The sequence below is a fragment of the Amblyomma maculatum genome, chromosome 7, assembly GCF_055883805.1.
Source record: "Amblyomma maculatum isolate TAMU_Amacu chromosome 7, ASM5588380v1, whole genome shotgun sequence".
Taxonomy (NCBI): Eukaryota; Metazoa; Arthropoda; class Arachnida; order Ixodida; family Ixodidae; genus Amblyomma; species Amblyomma maculatum.
The window spans coordinates 124,244,822-124,263,714 of NC_139350.1; the positions used below are offsets into that span (position 1 = coordinate 124,244,822).

The 18,893-nt window shown below is 48.3% G+C and overlaps 1 non-coding gene and 1 pseudogene across 1 annotated transcript; both read right to left on the reverse strand.

Annotated features, from left to right (window-relative positions):
* Window positions 1–1,573: 1,573 nt before the first annotated feature.
* Window positions 1,574–2,925, reverse strand: LOC146184658 (uncharacterized; annotated as a pseudogene).
* A 6,191-nt stretch (window positions 2,926–9,116) lies between these two features.
* Window positions 9,117–9,188, reverse strand: TRNAP-UGG (transfer RNA proline (anticodon UGG)). The gene has a single exon. It is a non-coding gene; the product is annotated as a tRNA-Pro (tRNA).
* Window positions 9,189–18,893: the final 9,705 nt, after the last annotated feature.

The following is an 18,893-nucleotide window of genomic DNA, read 5'->3' on the forward strand; positions in this document are numbered from 1 at the left end:
CTTGCCAACACTTTCATAAATATTTTATAATCAACGTTGGTGAGGCTTATCGGGCGATAAGACCCCGCCAACAAACGCTTTTTCGTCTCCTCAGTTTTCGGAATCAGTGTGGTATGAGAAGTTCTGAAGGACAGTGGAACACGGTTTTGCTCATAAGCTCCATTGATAACCTTCAAGAGGAGGTGAGCTATCATTGGCTTAAACATTTTATAAAAGGACGCCCCTAATCCGTCAGGGCCCGGTGCTTTACCAGCTGGCAGAGCGTCTATTGCGTCCTCTATTTCTTCGACGCAAATTGGCATTTCTAGTCGCTCCTTTTCTTCATCATCAAGCTTCGGCATTAGAGGCAAAAATTCTGCTTCAAAATCCCCTACCATTTTTCGCGGGTGACCAAGTGGGTCTTTGAAATGACCGGCAATTACATGTTTGATAACACTGCCGTCCGACGAAACATCATTCCCACTTCGTATTTTCCGTATTCCCTTACGGCTCGCGTATCGCTTTTCGTCCGATAAAGCACGCCTTGTAGGTGCTTCAGCGGCCCACAGCTTCTCGGACCGTGCGCGAATAACCGCCGCTCTGTACTTATCTGTATTTAATCTTTCCAACTGTACCTTGATGCTCCTTAGTTCTTTGGAAAATGCACCTGGTTGAGCGCATTCTATACCAGTAAGGAATTCTAGTTGCTCACACAGGTGTTTTTCGTTTTGTTTCTGTTCATATCGCAGTTTACTACTTTTTCCAATTGCCTTCAGTTTTACTGCCTGTTTAAATTCTTCCCAGCCCCCGGCAAGACTTATCGGCTGCTCTGCGAGCAACTTCTTTAGCTCCTCCTCAACGTCCTTAACATAACCCTCGTCCTCCAACAATTTCGTGTTGAGTTTCCATAGGTCCCAATTAAAGCTGTTTTTGCTTTGATTTCTGCCGAAGTTTGCAATCACTAGACAGTGATCACTAAAGCACACTGGTCTAACCTCATACGATGTACACAGCGGCACTAATTCAAGCGATACATACAACCGATCAAGTCGTGCGTGGCTACGGCCTTGAAAATGTGTGAATTGCAGTTGAGTAGCATTTGCAAACACACTTCCAACATCTTCCAAGTTGCGACCGTGAATAACTGAATTCAGGATCTCCGCACTCTTATCCTTCACTGTCAAGCATTTTACATGGTCTTCAGCGCGACAAACACAGTTGAAATCCCCCAACAAAACCATGACCTTTTCACAATCTAGGTACGTCTGGAAACGTTCAAAAAGCATTATTCTCTCGGAAGCTATATTAGGTGCATACACACACATAACTCTGAAGTTTACATCGTAATGTGAAAAATCAACAATCAGGAGCCGGTCACTTTGACACGAAAACAGCGATTGCACATTTATACCAACATTGTTACGTATGAAAAGGGCACAGCCGCCAGAGGAACTAACTGAATGACACATACAAACGTCGAAATGCAGTCGGAAAGCGGACACCATTCGATCTGTCCCTTCTTGGCTATCAGTTTTGGTTTCTTGAACAGCTACTACGTGCAGATCGTTCTCAATGAGAAGGCGGTTAAGCTGGCACTGTCGCCTTCTTGCTCCGAGGCCCCGTACGTTTATTGTAGCTACACGTAGCGCTTCAGGGAGGTTGATTGTCATGTCGAAGAAAGGAAAGGACCCTATCTCATGGTGTCTACCTAAACGACAAACCCCGGAACCCCATGCCACCTCTGTATGACATGAACTACACAAAACTACGGAGGCGGTTTACCCGCCTGCCGTAATTCTACAGGAATGTTCGGACTCGGCTTCAAGGTCGAACGCCTCATACCTGATGTTTTAGTCGGCGGCTCGTCTCCGCCACTGGCACCAAGTTGGGGCACATTCGGAGCGAGTTGCTCGTGCGGCCGTTTTCCGACCGTTTGGCTGACCGCTGTACCGAGAACGTCCATGGGCTGGGTGTCGCTAACCACAGAGTCAGATAATGTCACAGCCGCACCATTCGGCACGACGGCGACGACCAATGCAGACTCTGGGGAAGACTTCTCGGGCGTTGCGCCAGCGACAGGTTGACACTCCAGTTGATCCGTCTGTGGGGCGCCCACCGTGGTCTCTTGCAGCGACGATGCATTAGCCGCTCTCGATGCCTCCTCCGCGTCGGCTTCATCCATGAGCAGTTCGGCAGCGTCTACGCTGCTCACAGGCCCGGCGACGCTGGCGTACGTCCGAGAACACTGGGTCTCGTCATGTCCGAAGCGACGGCAGGAATCGCACCGTGGAATGCGGCAGTCACGGCGAATGTGGCCCGTGCCTCGACACCGCAGACAGAGGGGAGCCCTGCCCGCAACGACCACAAGGGCTAGCTCTCCAGCGACGTTCACCTGGTGGGGCAGGTCGTCCAGCTTCACGCCGGCATTCAACTTCAACGTCACCAGCCTCGTCGTCGAACCCTTATCCGCCACACCCTGTGCGCGCCACCGCTCCTTAGATATGTCGGTTACTTTGCCGAACGGCGCGAAAGCGAGCCGCACGTCCTCGTCCGGTACGCTGGGCAGCAGCCAATGTAGCTTCATTCGGATGTCTCGGTTCGCCGGGTCCATCACGAGGCATCGAGCAGATTTCACTTTCAGCTCACCCATTTGCACAATCTTCTTTACGCCCACGTCGTCCTTAAAGGTTACGGCCCAAACGTGGCTCATGCGGTACGCCCCGAGGGCGATAACTTCCGGCAGGAGCGATAGGGGAGCGAGCGCATCCCGGAAATCTTCCACCCGGTATGCTGGACCCTGATGTCTCCGTGCAAGAAAACAGTGTTTAGAACGAATCGTCCGGTAGGCAAACTAGGCAATACGACCTGGTATTCTTCACCCGATGCAAAAATCCTGTCACCGCGGCTCTACATGACCGCTGTAACCGCTCCAACAGAGCTCGTCATAACACGTCCGTCACGCTCGGTGGCCGGAAGTGGAATCACGGGGGCGCTGTTGTTTTCCGCACTTAACCGCCCAATAGAGAGAGATTAACGATCTGAAGTGAATTCTGTGCACCGCGCAGCGTGCTGTTCGACGCGTTTATATTTTAGGTAACTAATTTTTTAAATAATGCTGTTCACTACAGTGTAGGAAGAAAAAAAAAACGTTTTTTTGAGTCATACTATTGAACGTCCGGACCATCCGGACCATGAAAAAGAAATAACAAGAAGAATAAGATTGGGATGGAGCGCATTTGGCAAGCACTCGCAGATTATGACTAGCCGCTTACCGGCATCGCTCAAGAGGAAATTAAGCAACAGTTGCATCTTGCCTGTACTCACCTATGGGGCTGAAACGTGGAGGCTAACCAAGAGCGTTCTACTTAAGTTGAGGACAACCCAGAGGGCTATGAAACGAAAAATGGTAGGGGTAACATTAAGAGATAGAAAGCGTGCAGAGTGGATCAGAGAAATAACTCAAGTTACCGACATTCTAGTGGAAATTAAGAAGAAGAAATGGACATGGGCAGGACATGTAGTGCGAAGAGAGAATAACCGATGGTCGCTTAGGGTGACAAACTCGATTCTAAGAGAAGGAAAGCGTAGCAGGGGGCGGCAGAAAGTTAGGTGGGCGGATGAGATTAAGAAGTTCGCAGGGGTCAAGTGTATTCAGCTAGCACAGAACCGGGTTAAGTGGAGATATGTGGGAGAGGCCTTCGCCCGGCAGTGGGTATAATCAGGCTGATGATGATGATGTAACGTAGAAAATGCCCTAAGCCAGAGATACTGAGGCCATCTAGTGCGGCAGCTGGTTCGAGGGTATACCCAAACCTGCAACGTTAGGCATAGCGTATGGATGATATAAACCTTTACGGCAAAAAGAAAGCGGCATAAAAGAGGGCCCGTACGGGATTTGAACCCGGGACCTCTCGCACCCAAAGCGAGAATGATACCCCTAGACCAACGGGCCGGTCGAATGCGCTGTTTTCCGCACTTAACGGCTCAATAGAGAGAGATTAACGATTTGATGCGAATTCTGTGCACCGCGCAGCGTGCAGTTCTACGCGTTTATATTTTAGGCAACTAATTGGTGAAATAATGCTGTTCACTAATGTGTAGGAGGAAAAAAAAAAACGTTTTTTGAGACATACTATTAAACGTAGAAAATGCCCTCAGCCAGAGAGATACTGGGGCCATCTAGTGCGGCAGCTGTTTCGAGGGTAGCCAAACCCGCAACATTAGGCATAGCGTATGGAAGATATAAACCTTTACGGAATAAAGAAAGCGGCATAAATAGAGCGGCATTTGAACCCGGGACCTCTCGCACCCAAAGCGAGAATCATACCCCTAGACCAACGGGCCGGACGGGGGCGCTGTTGTTTTCCGCTATTAACCGCCCAATAGAGAGAGATTAACGATCTGAAGCGAATTCTGTACACCCCGCAGCGTGCAGTTCTACGCGTTTATATTTTAGGTAAAACGACCTGCCCTGGGCCTCCACAGTGTAATGCCCGGTAAAAAGGCACCGGCAGCATCACGTCAATGAGATCTTTATACAGTTTTTTTCTTGAAACATTGTAAAGGTAATCAAAAGAAAACCGCACTTCCAGGCATGTTTTCACATGACAGAATCCATTCAGGGAGCAGCCTCTGCAATCGCACTTGCATCACAGTTCTTAGAAAGGTATCTTTTTGATCACAGAGGAATATAAATCGCGAAACCACTTGACGCAAGAACAGATGTGCAAGGCCAAGCCCACCCCTTTTAACAGAAATAAACAAATTCGTCCGGGCGGTTTTTGCCCATGTGGATGCCCAAATAAAAACAGCAAAAACGCGGTGCGTTTTCTGAATTGAGGTTCGTGAGACACACAACACATTTATGAGGTACCACAGTCTCGAAATAAGAAAAACATTGCAAATAGAAACGCGCGAAAACATTGAAAGTTGCCTTCCTTGCCACGCATCCGCTTTTTCTTTCGCTCTGGACGTTTCTTCCATCGAGTGCACGTTGGGATCTTGATAACATTCTAAAGGCACGCCTAGATATCGCGTTGGGAGAGCAGACCATCGCAGCTTACAGAAGAAATCAGGTGCCACATCCCAATCACCGTGCCAAAACCCAGAGCTTTTCTCCCAATTGATCTTGCATCCGGTTTGATCACAATGTGTTTGAATGACACCCGTAACTTCACAGATGCTCTTTCTGGTTGCACAAAAAACTGCTATGTCATCAGCGTATGCTAGCATTTTCACGTGTGCTGATTGCAGCTTGAATCCTAAAATGCGATCGCTATCAATGATAGCCAAGCAAAGTGGCTCTAAATACAGTGCAAAAAGCAGGGCTAAGAGCTGGCAGCCCTCCCTTACTGATGACCGTACTGCGATGTTGTCAATCAGTTCACCATTCACTATAATACGGGTCGTGCAGTTCGCGTAGGCCATTTTACCACCCTCCACTATGACTTCACCATGGTTAGAATGCTTCAAAATGGAAAAAAAGAATTTCGTGATAAACATGGTCAAAGGCTTTCGCCAAATCTAATTGCATCATGGCTATCTGACCACAGAGGGCATCAACACATCCTAATACGGTTCTTGCGACCTGTATATTCGTGGCTATGGATCGACCCTTGATGCCGCACGTTTGATGAGGCCCAACCACTTTTTTTATTACGCTTTGCAGTCTTTTTGCTAAAACTTTCATGTACGCCTTGTAGTCAACATTGGTGAGGGTAATCGGTCGATATGACCCCACCAGCTGTCGTTTCTCCGGATCCTCTGTCTTGGGTATTAGAACAATGTGCGATGTAGAGAAAGGCAATGGAACAGTATTACGTTCGTAAGCTTCAGTGATTACATCGAGCATAAACTGAGCCGCATACTGCTGAAACGTTTTAAAGACAGCGCTTATACCATCCGGCCCAGGGGCTTTCCCAGGTGTCAGGTTACCTATTGCAGATTCTACCTCCTGCAACGTTATCGGTGTTTCTAGGCGCGCTTTACTTTCGTCATCCAGTGCAGGCATCAGTCTTAGAAAGTCTGTTCGAAAGCCGCCTAGAGTCTCAAGCTTAGCGCCAAGCAGTTCTTCGAAGTGCTCTGCAACCGCACGCTGAATATCTTCAGCATCTTCAGTGATATGGCCGGAATTTCTTTCTGGGAGGAATATCTTTTTTCGTCTGCTAGCGCTCGTTTTGTTGGCACTTCTCCTGCCCAAAGTTTTTCAGCCCTTGCACGTATGACAGCCGCTGTGTATCTTTTGCTGTCGATTGTTTCCAGCTCACTTTTAAGTTCTCGTATTTTACTGGCGAAATTCCCTGGCACAGTACTTTCCATGCTAAAAAAAAATCAAGTTATTCATTCAGTTCTTTTTTTTCTCTTTATACCGCACCTTACTACTCTTTTCTATGGCTTTTAATTTGACCCACTCTTTGAAGCTGTCCCATTCCGCTGCAAAACCTACTGGTTGCATAGCAAGACGATTTTCAAACTCGGTCTTAACTTCCGTAAGGAACACTTCATCAGCAAGTAGTTTGGCATTCAGTTTCCATAGGTACTAGTTAAAGCGCGATTTCTTTCCTTTCCTACCAAACACGAGACACTCACGAGACAATGATCAGTGAAAGACACAGGTTTGACCTCATATGCAGTACATAGGGAAAGAGGATCTACCGAGGCATACACCCTGTCCAATCTAGCATGACTATCTCGCTGAAAGTGCGTGAACTCTGGCTGGTTTCCAGTGGAGAACACACCACCAACATCCTCAAGGGCATACCCATGCACAAGTGCATTCAACAGCTCGGAGCTTCTGTCTGTTCGAGGTTTGCACTTCGCCGCTCGGTCCACAGCTGCGCACACACCGTTGTAGTCACAAAGTACAAGCAAGATTTTGTCGACCTTCAACCACAACTCAATAGTTTCAAAAAAACAATTCACGCTCACATTCTGAATTGGGAGCATACACGCACACAACACGCCAGCATAAATTAGAGTAGGTAAAGTCAGTAACCAAAAGCCGACCCCTTGGACAGGCAAAAACGGACTCTACGCTTACTCCCAACGTGTTATGTATAAATAAAAGGCATCCACCCGATAGACGAACAGAATGGCATGCACACACATAAAAGTTTGTTTGAAAAGAAGCCACCATACGGTCAGTGCTTTCTTGGCTCTCAATCTTTGACTCTTGCACAGCTGCTATATCTGCACCATTATCCAAAAGGAGGCGACTGAGCTGGCATTGTCGCCTTCTCGCTCCCAGCCCTCTGACATTCAAAGTAGCTACGTGTAATGGCGAATTAAGCTTGAGAGTCACGTATAAAAAAAGAGACGCCCGTACCCGCATGGTGCCTACCTGCATGGTTGCGTGGCCTCCGCTTCTGAAGAACAGCGGCGTATGTATGCATGTAATGTCCTCCCACCAGAACGTCGGGATGCATTCAAACGAAGACCAAGCACCTTGTTCCATTTTGGCTCACACAAGCCCCGCTTGGTTGCAGAACGTTCCTGACGCTGGTCGGTAGGCAGCCGACCCACAAATCGTTCAGGACACCACAAAAACTACGGAGGCGGTTTCCCCGCCTGCCGTGTGTCAGCCGAGAAGTTCGGCTTCGGTCTTAACGTTGGTCTTCGGATGCCGGAAGTTATCGGCGGCGGCTTACCGCAAACACCGCCTAGCAGCGGAGTCTCCTCGACCCTTTCCTCGTGCGGACGTTTTGCGGCAATTAAGGCTGCTGTCTCCGGCCCAACCTCCATGGCATCAGTACAGGGAGGCTCAATACTGAGATGCTCCTCAGCGTCAGAAAAATTGATTACATCTTCTGACGCTTCCTTTGACGCGCCTTCATGGTCCTGTGACGGAACTTGCAAGGCTTGCCGAGTTTCATTCTCTTGACAGAGGAGCGTCACCTTTTGCTTTGTAAAACAGTCATGGAAGGCGCGTCCTGTTTTGTTGACTGACCTCTAATGTCAGCAGTCTCCTCCGCATCCACCTCGTCCATTATTAACTCGGACGAGTCTTCGCTGGTCCCAGGTCCGGCAATGCTAGCGTAGGTATGAGCACACGGGCTGTCTTCATGCCCGAACCGTCGGAAGGTTCCGCAGCGAGGAACCCGGCACTCTTTGCTGATGGGACCCGTACTCCGGTAGCGTAGGCCCAACGGGGGTCTGCCTGGCACAATAACGAGCGCCAGCTCACCGCTAACATTCAACTGATGCGGCAGGTCATCCAGCTTCATGCCAGCTTTCAGCTTCAGTGTGACGAGTCTAGTAGTAGAGCCCTTTTCTAACATACCTTTAACTCGTCAGCTCTCCCGGGTAACTTCAGACACCTTTCCGTACGGCGTAAAGGCAGCACGAACATCCTCGTCTGGCACGTTGTGTAGCAGCCAGTGAAGGTTCAACCGCATGTCCTGGTTCGTCGGGTCTATCACTAAGCAGCGACCGTTTTTCACACAAAGCTCACCTACACTCATAATCTTGGTCACCGCTTCAGTATCCTTGAGAGTGAGAGCCCAGACGTGGCTCATCCGATACGCCTCCATTGCGATAACAACGAGCATAAGCGAGTGCTGTGCTAATGCATCCCGGAAATCTTCCACGCGGTGCGGGCGGGCCCTGATATCGGAATGCAAAAAAAAAAACGGTATTTAAAACAAACCGACCTGTTGGCAGTGCAGGCAAACCAACCTGGTAAGTATTGTCCTGTTCAGCATATGTTACCGCGGCCTGACATGGCCGCTGAAGCCGCTCCTGAGGAGCCCTGCATTCTGCGTCTGTTCACTGGCGTGGCCGGAAGCAGAATCCCCTCCTAGACCAACTGCCGGACGGAGGCGCTATTGTTTTCCACACTTAACCGCCCAATAGAAAGAGATTAACGATCTGAAGTGAATTCTGTGCACCGCGCAGCGTGCATTTCTACGCCTTTATATTTTATGCAACTAATTTGTGAAAAAATGCCGTTCACTAATGTGTAGGAGGAAAAAAAAAAACGTTTTTTGTGACATATTATTAAACGTAGAAAATGACCTAAGCCAGAGACACTGAAGCCATCTAGTGCGGCAGCTGGTTCGAGGATAGCCAAACCTGCAACGTTAGGCATAGCGTATGGAAGATATAAACCTTTACGGAAAAAGAAAGCGGCATAAAAAAAAGGGCCCGTCCGGGATTTGAACCCGGGACCTCTCGCACCCAAAGCGAAAATCATACCCCTAGACCAACGGGCCGATATGCGGCGTGGTATGCATATATCCTTTATTTTTTCGCCAGAGCGATGATCATTGCTGTACAAGAAATATTTACGCCAGGGGCGAGTATTTAAATATGCAAGACAATAGGACTGTGAAGATCACAGAATACAAATTCGTGCGGGCCGTTGTCTATACCGGTTGTCCGCGATTTGGCACTGCTCTCCTCATTCCTGATTCAGTGACTCGTTAACGGAGAGAGAGCTGAATGCATACACATGGCAGTTGCGGCGGCTTTTCTCGTATTCAATCGAACCCTTTTTGCGCAGGGAAGACGGCAACACACATCTAAAGAAGAAAAAAGTCTTACACAAAGCCGTTTTTTTTTTTGTTCTGTGACGACGATACGGCTGTTGTCGACTGGATTGAAAGTGGGCATATGGTGCGTCTCCGGTACAATATCTCTAGACATACAGGTGGGTATGAGAGGAGCCGTATACCCGAGCTTTGCGTCATTTCGGGCCTTTTGGTCCTCGTGTCATTAGTGAAATATAAAATATCAATAATATTTGTGTTTTTATATTTCCTAAACTCGCCAAAAAGTGAGCTGGAATTAAAAAAAAAACGTATCCTTAATATTACCAGCTCGTGCACCTTTTACAGTTTTGTGTCTCTTGGTAAAGTTAAAAAACGAATAGGGAGATGGCGCACGATATAAATATACACCCGTTTTATTCAACTCAGCACAATAAATCTACTGAACTGTGTTGACCTGACAATAACTTTAGGGAGTTTTTGAACAAGGTTGCGCGATCGCTTTCAGCATGGGAAAAACGGTGTTTGCGGCATAAGGTGTCTGCACATTACTGACGTCGCTTGGGTCTTAGAGCTAGCGGCCGACAGTATAGAATAAAAACGGTGATATTCTCAGCTTGAGATAATTCCTGCCTACCTAGCGGCCTGCGCGAGAAACCTCTGAAAAAGGGTCGCCGCAGTATAGTGCGCGATAGGCATGGAGGAAGGAAAGAACTTAGGAGAGGCCCTGACGTCACGTTTTTGAAGCCGGCGCGGCCGCGCCGCGACCAGACGCTGCAACGTCTCTCCTCCTCCTTTACCCTCCGCAATTTCTTTTTCCGCGACGCTATGTACCTAGGGCCCTTAGAAACGCTGTTGCTAGTGGCCCGAGTTTTCATAGCAACAGCGTCGCCGTTGCTAATGGCCCGACTTGGCTAACCCTAAATTTTGGCATCACTTCCGCCACACTTTCTCCAATGCATTGGGAATGGCAAGGGATTCTCCTAACTTGTTTCCTTCCTCCATGGCGATAGGTAACTATTACTCGTACTTTGTGGAACGTCATGTCAGATTTTGACTCATTTTAATGCTGCCATATGGAGGCGAGAAAACAAGAAAGGGAAGCCTGCATGTTGTTTCGTGTGTCGTGTCGCTGGAAAGACCATATCGTGCCATTCCATCTTTCGCCGAGCGAAGCAGACGACGCAACCAGCAGAGCGTTGTCATCAACAACCTCAGGTCTGGAAAAAAAAGTGAGTGCAACCATTCATGTTCTCTCAAAGTGTTCACTCCTGGTGACTTCTATTCCGGTAAGCGCGAGCTCTCCTCGTGAAAACTGTTTTAATATATACCACATGGGGAAGTCGTAGCCATGGTTCTCTTTTCTATAAGTTGACTTACTTTAACAGCTGAACTTGCAATCGAGCTTGCGATAATATCCACGGCTGTGTTTCGGTTTATTGATGACTGCCTTCAACAAATTAGCCATGAGGCTAACGTTTCAAGGCGCTCGAGCGGATGACAGTGCTGCGCTCTGTCGGTGGTCGGGCACAATCGGAAAATTGATTTGCAGCGTCAGGATATGACCGACGTAGATTAGCACGACCTCGAAACGACTGGTGAATGTGTTTCTTGAACTACAGTTGCTACTTTATCTTAATGTACGCGTGTAGCATTCACGTTCCTAGAAAAACTCAAGCATCGACTAATTGCTGTTTTGGAAATTCTGGACTCAAATAGCGGTCAATGAGCTACATCTCAACATGCGAAGCCAGTTCATCGTTCTTAACGCCAACGGGTCGTACTGCGTCTAGGATAGCTTGGACGTTTAATTAGCGATGCCAATCTGAAGTAAACCACAAACCTACCTGTAGCAGTGGATAAGTACTGCCCATAAGTTCCTGCTCATTTCAGAAAGGCCGGCAGGGAATGTACCGTTGTGCTCCGCCACGTCGGCCTCACTGCTGAAGCATTCTATCTGCAAGCGGATGTCTGGACGCACAAGGCGATGATTTCGTCGTGATGGTCGTTTTCATAAACACAAGGTGATTCGGCGCCACAACCCGAAAATTTAAGTACTGCACCAAGTGAAAGTGTCACCGTGACCCTGAATCGGGCGACCTAATTGTTTGCATTGCAAAGTATTGCCAAACGGGCAAATTTTCTCGGAGTTGCCAACAGAACGGCCTGGAACGCCGGATATAGTTGACCAGCACGATGGCATCCGTCGAAGGAAGCTGCTTGCATGACCCCCATCTGCCGTTGAAGCTGCACAAGGCCTAACGTTTCTGACAAATAAATGGCGCTAGCAGCTTCTGATCGCTATTAAGATACCTGCACCACAGAACACTGCAATAACACTTTTATGCACATCTATTTCTTTCAGCTCGGTCACCGCGGCTCTCTCCAAAGGGAGATGCTTCTGGAAATGTCGTTCTGTAAGCTGAGGCTGGCCGAGGTATTGACATAAGCGATGATCATCAGCTACCGGAGCGTTCAACCACAGGAAACCTGGACACGTGCTTCTATAGTTTCGGCGGCTGTCATCTCCTGGACCCGCTTGCACGAAACGATCTTAAGACTGCCTTAGCTAAGTCCAGACTTAACTGCATAGGCCGCTAGCATGGCCGCTTAAGACTGGAGTCAAGGCTGGGCTTCAGTCTTGACTTGAATAAGTCACTTGTACGATTACGACTCGAGTGCCATCTTAGATAAGACACAAGGACGCCAGGTACCTAAGTAGAGAAATTAGGGAAATGCAGGGATGCACTGGTCCTGTCCCCGCTGTAAGGTGTAAACTTTCCGCCAATCTTGCGCTGTGTAAAATCCGTGTCATTGTTTTTTGCGCCTTAAGATTGTGCTACGAGGTTAAAATGCCCCAAGTGGTAAGCCACTCTGGTGAACACGAATCGAAGCGTTCGGCGTTCGGAACACGAGCCGTCATAAAGAAGCCTGGGCCGGCTTGCACGATAAAGTCCGAGCTAAGTCCAGACTTAAATGGTGTCTTTAGAAAGACCAAGCTTATTTAAGACGGCTCGTGTTCCGAACGTCGAACGCTTCAGGTTCATGTTCACCAGAGTGGCTTCCCAGAACGGCCTCAGCAACCACTTGGGGCATTTTTCCTCGTAACACAATCTTAAGCCGCAAAAAGCAATGGCACGGATTTTACACAACGCAAAATTGATGGAATGTGTACATCTTACAGCAGGGACAGTGCCAGCGCATCCCTGTATTTCCCTAATTTCTCTACTTAGACACCTGGCGTCCTTGTGTCTTAACCAAGAAAGCACTAGAGTCGTAATCATACAAGTGACTTATTCAAGTCAGGACTGAAGCCCAGTCTTGACTCCAGTCTTAAGCCGCCATGCTAGTGGCCTATTCTTTAGACTCCAGTTAAGTCTGGACTTAGCTAAGACAGTCTTAAGATTGTTTTGTGCAAGCGGGCCCTGGTCTTACTAAAGACACCGTTTAAGTCTGGACTTAGCTCGGACTTTATCGTGCAAGCCGGCCCTGGTGTATAGCGTTAAGCACAAAATGTGGGGCTACTGAAATAAAAAGGACAGCTGGTAACTGCCGTATTATGCAAAGAACAATCATCCACTTCCTATTTCATTCGGCGCCACATCAGCGTTGTGGCAATCCTCTCCCGCGTGAGGCGCACATGCCTCCGCGCGTGTCGCCCCACGTTCCGCCTATGACGAAGGTCGTCGCAAGATTGACCGGCTTTTGCTCACCACATTCAGACATACGAAGACTGGACAGCCCCAGTACCGACGTCAAGCGCAAGCTTAGTGCCCTGCAAGACTTCATCCCGGAGTTTGGCGCTCTCACCCTCACATAGCCCACGCAGTTCCCCTTTTAGTCTTCAGGTCATCCTTGTGAATGAAGATTTGTTAATGAATTAATGAATGCTAGGAAGGATGCTTGTCATTAGAGCAGCACAACACCCGCCCTTGTGTATAGCTTAAACAGCGTGTAATTAACCTTCGTTATTCATAGCCCTTGCCCGTAGCCTTCTTTACGCCTTGCTGGTGAGTTGCTGAACTCATCGATCCTTTGAAAGCCACCTGTACGCAGCTACGTGTGCCTCTCAGGCCCAGCTATCCGGGTGCGGGCCGCGTTTAGCATTCCAGTGTTCACAGTATCGTATCTGCAGAAAAACACAAAAACAACGACCTAAAAGAGTCAAATGGTGCACTGTAATTCAAAATCCGAAACGAAGAGCAGGGGAAGTCGATGATGAAAGCAGCAAGACAGAAAGCAAGCGGCGCAATCTATGACCGAAAAGAAACATCTGACCGCACCTAAACGATATAACGTAAAAAATTATGGGGACCCACTTAAGCCCCACCTTTTACGGGTACGAAGGTATAGTGTAGGCTACCATCTGCGTGGCCTAGGGATAACGCGAATGCAAGGGTCCTGGCAGGCTGATTCTGATATCACTTTCCCATATATGAAAGAGGCCCGAGCTGGCAGCTCCTACCGCACCCTAAACGGCCAGTGAGCGGCCATATCAGCCGCCAGCGCTCATGCTCGGGATTCTTCGCTCACAACGCCAACGCCAATGCCGAATCTTCGGTGGACGGGGACTTAAGCGCTAACGCGTTAAGACAGAGAATGATAATAAGGGCACTACTCAAGATGCATCAAAATAATTCTCTCCATGACCTTTCCCACGCACCTGGCCAAATCGATTTCCTGTACGACGTGAGGTCGAGTGGAGATTTGCCTGATTTGAGCAGGGGTATCAGCCGACATGTATATGCCTTGAATAATTAGCAGGTTAGACATAAAGGTAAAGAAAAAATTTGGATCAGCCACTGTTGATGTGGAGATGTCATTAAATGCTATCCCTGCGTAGAAGCAACTACTAGTGTTACTAACATCATTCATTGCACATGCACGAAACCGTGCATTAAATAGTCTTCGACTCAACTGCAAAAATATTTTAGCTTTTGTTATGCTTTCACTGCATTGTTGTTGTATGTGAAAATATTAATTTCATCAGAAGTATTATTTAAACTTGAACTCCCAGAACGTTGTGCTTTTCTTTTAACTGATTTTTAGGCTTTGTTGCATCACTCTGAACTCATATGGTTGCTACGTTTCTGTCAACTTTGGTTTGGCTTGGTTTGCAGGGTTTTATGTCCCAAAGTGACTGCGGCTATGAGAGACGCCGTAGTGGAGGACTCCGGAAATTTCGACCAGCTGGGGCTCTTCAACGTGCGCTGACATCGCACAGCACACGGGTGCCTTGCTTTGCGCCTCCGTCGAAAAGCAGCCGCCACGGCTGGGAATCAAACCCGCGTCTGCCAAATTTTTAAGCTTGCCTATTCGTAGTGATATTGCTGCTTCAGCCGATCAACTAATTGGCTAATTTGAATGGCAACTGCCTCTCTATATCAACACTCTTCCAACCGACTAAAACGGATGGCGGATCGAACAATGTAACAATCTAGTCACTTGAACACACCTATTTTATTTGTGACCAAATTTTATGGAACAACGTGCAGGTACTTTTACTTGCTTTTCATTTCTGACATGAATAACAAAACACTATGCGCGTCCGGTTGCTGGCTGCATCGTTCGACATCCATAATAAAGACACACCATGTGTATATAAGTTAGAAAAAAAGTTAGCTGGTGGTTTAACTCTGGTTAACCCTGGAGCGAAGCGAAAGCTTCATGCACATGGCTACGCTCATTGCCAAGCTTGGATTGAACATGTGCGCTTCTCCAAACGTAAAGCGTGTTCTTCATCAGTCTTTTCGGCACGCCGCCTTTTTAGGACCTCATTCCTACGTGCCTTATGCGCGTTCCGGTGCGCCACTGTAGCAAGGTGTTCGTCCTTCTCCATCTCGCGCAGAGTTGTAACTTAGGCAGGAGCCCGGGGGCTCCTATTTATACACGTATCCCCTTCTGCCGCCCTCTTCTTCTACGTCGCACTGACGTCCCCTTGCGTGACCTTGGCCTTGAAAGTGGTCACGGGCCACTTGGTGGCCGACCTGACTATGCCCGTCACATGGCGACCACCAGGCTTAACACAGAAGTTTGACCATTACATCTCGTGACCTTGACAATGGTTACGGGCCACTTGGTGGCCTACGGGACTATGCCCCAAAGTCACATGGCGGCATTCAGGTTTAACACAAAAGTTTGACCTCTGAATCTTCCTCAAGGTGAAACCCGTGATTGCCGACGGCTCGAACTAGCTGGCGTATTGAAGCTTTCGCTTCAAAAATGCAGACGGTTTAACTAAGTTAAACACGGAATAGCGTGAAACAACACTTTTTGACAGGATAGTGTTTGCTGTGGCTCAAGTATTAAATATTATTTTGCTTTGTTGATCAGGTGGCCGTACTTGCAGACCACACATTACATGTGCTTCATATAGAATATCTTCTTAAAGTAATGCTTTTATTGGCGATCCATGGCGTTGGATACGAATCACACTTTGAAACATGGTTTGGCAAGCACAATTTCGTGGTCGTTAAAGTGATTTGACGCGGTCTTTAGTACTCCACAAGACATTTTGAAACACACAATCTCTACAACTATGTTATTGCCCTCCTTATCGGTTTCTGGTTGACCTTTTTTCTGTACATACTGCCCCTTGTTACGTTTCGCCACCGGCAACTGTGACTGCTGACGCGGCCACAGCGCAGAAACAGGCAAAGCAGCGAGCGTTTCGGCCATTTCGGCGCCGTCCGGTCGACCGCCCAACGCTTCCTTCCGCGAACGTGTCTCGTCGTGTTCGTGCCACGCGCCGAGTGTGTGTGCGTGCGTGTGTGTGCAAACACTGGCCAAGCCCGGCGCTCGAGAGAGAGAGAGCGCCGCCCTCGCCCATCTGCAGTAGGTGGAGGAACTTCTGTCGCGCCACCGACGATTAAGTCATCTCGTCTTGTTCGGACTTGCGGGCTTTCTCTTTCCCCCTGAACTGATAGGCCTATAAAAAGCGGCTGCAAACCCCACTGCGACAGACTACTTTGGAGGCGTCGCAGAGACGACGAGATACCAGCTGTGTGAGAGTGTCAGTATTCTCTCAGGGTTAGCTTCTCTGCCCGTTCCTTCATGATGTTGTATTACACGTTGTTTTGTTAGAAGACACCTCGTCTTTGCTGGGACCATTGATGCCGTCCGCGACTCGCATCTAACAACTGGCGTCAGCGGTTGGATTAGCCACGCGAGCCCTAAATGTAATAACTGGCGGCAGCGGTGGGATACACGTTCCACATGTTTCTGTCCCTTAGCAACGTCATCGACCTCTATTGATTCCTGCTGTCGCTATCGTCTTGCCCACTGTTGTTCTCGTCATCGCACACGAAGATACCCTTCGTATGACAACCAGGATGGCCCCGCACTAAGGGCACCATGCAGAAACCCAGGGGGCAGCACTGCACGGCGAACAGGAAGCGCCCCGAGTGGGTGCCGGATGATTTTTGTAGTGGCCGGCGCGGCCGCCTGGGTAGGGCGCGCATTCGAATGAGGCGGTCGTGGGAATGTAATCGGGGCCTTCGCAGTGAAATGGTGGCAGTTTCGGTCAGCTGGAGTGTAGCGGAGCATAAACAATTCTGGAGCCACACGACACAAGACGGAGAGACACGGACGAGCCCTAGCTGCTGCCTGCTGGGCGTTTATTTGTAGGCTGGAAACACGAGAAACGGAAGATGACAGAAGGAGAAGTGCGCGCAGTTTGAAAAGGCCAAGCAAAACACAAATGGGGAGGGAGGGGGATACAATACATATTAAAAATGTAAAAAAATAAAAAAAACTTTGTGGTGAACACTCCTCCTCCTACGTGTGGTGCAGCTTCACACAAAGCCAGCTTCGAAAGCTCCAAGCAGGACTGGATGAGAGAGAGAAAAAAAAAAGCTGCGGATAATTGAGCGGCGGAGAGGGATGGAACGAGTTAGGGAGAAGAATAGGAATGAATGAAGCTGCAGCGGAACAGGAGAAAAAAGCCTGAAAAAAATAATAATAAACATCACGAAAAGCCTGAAAACTCAAGAACGATTACCGGGGCTTGACAATGCAGTAGGTACTTATATTACGCAGAAGTCTTTTGAAAACCTTTCTGGTGAGGCGATTACCACTTTTATCGACAATAAAGGAAAGGATAGCAGATTCACATAGATCATTCTGTCCACGTGGTGCTCGCGCACGTGGTCACTGATACAGGGACACAGCCATGAGATTGGAAAATTCCATTACAGCATGGCAGAAGAAGCGATCTACGGTTTCCAATACACATGCATGTTTTCCTCGTTGTCAGGCACGTAGGGAATATAGCATGCCTACTTTTCAATTTTGTTGAAAGAACGCCCTGCCTCAAATCCCGACTTGAATGCTAGTATTTTTTTTGTAATGATACTTATTGCCTCTTTAACCATACTTTCAAGTCCTCTGACACAAAATTAATTCGGGACAGGGGAAGGTAATAGCTAGGTGGCAGCGCGCCGCTCGCGACCACTTGTTTAGAGCACGATGGCCGGTAATGAATGCAAGATCTGTTCAGAGCACCCACGAATAATTAAAAAAAGATGTAACGTTTACTAATGCTACTAGTCTCGATTGAGCAGTTGGCATGAGAAACAGTTCATTATTCGAGGTTGAACAGCTTAGTAGACATCGAAGCGTCATTAACACAAATAAATGAATAAAGTGTATGGATGGCAGACAGGGCATTATGAATTACTTCAACAGAGGAGGGCGAAGCGGACAGCTGGTACTTCGGCGTCAGATAGGGAAGGGTTTGTTTTGCACATTTTCGTTTGGTCTTAATTACAAAAGCAATGAAAATCTGGGGAGAGCTGAGAAAAGGTGTATCGGCACTTGACGAATGCCCACCCTCCCCGTATAAGACCGGTGCTCATGCAAGCTATCGTAGATAGGAAAATATATACCACAGGACAGCTTAAATAAAAACTATGTGTTGATCAACTGCATCCACAAGCGCGGCCCACATGTGCGCGCACAGCGGCCCCAGTAGACGGGCATTCCATTAGTCGGGCATGCCAATTGAAAGCATGCAGATATTGCTGATGCCTATGAGTTGCCCGGTTTTTTTTTTTTTCGTTTTTTTTTTGCGAGTTGAGAAAGACTGCTACGTAGATGAAGGCCGTGTGTCCTCTTTTAGAAAGAACGCTTCGCGGAAAATTTGGACGTGTCAAATCCGGGCATGATTTCCAGCTCGCTGCTCGTTGGACGGCAGCGATCCAAACTTAGCGTCGCTTCGCTTCGTAAAGCTTATTTGGGTACGTAAAAATATTCTATCAGGTCAGTAAAAATGTGTGCAACCCAGCGACTGCAACCTAGCAATTCATTTGTGACTATAGAATGCCACGAATAGATAGAACGAACGGCGAATGCGACCCACGCACAGCAGATCCGCCGCGTCTCCGCGGCGCGGCCAGGCGCACGGGCCACTACAAAAATCTCCTTCCCGCC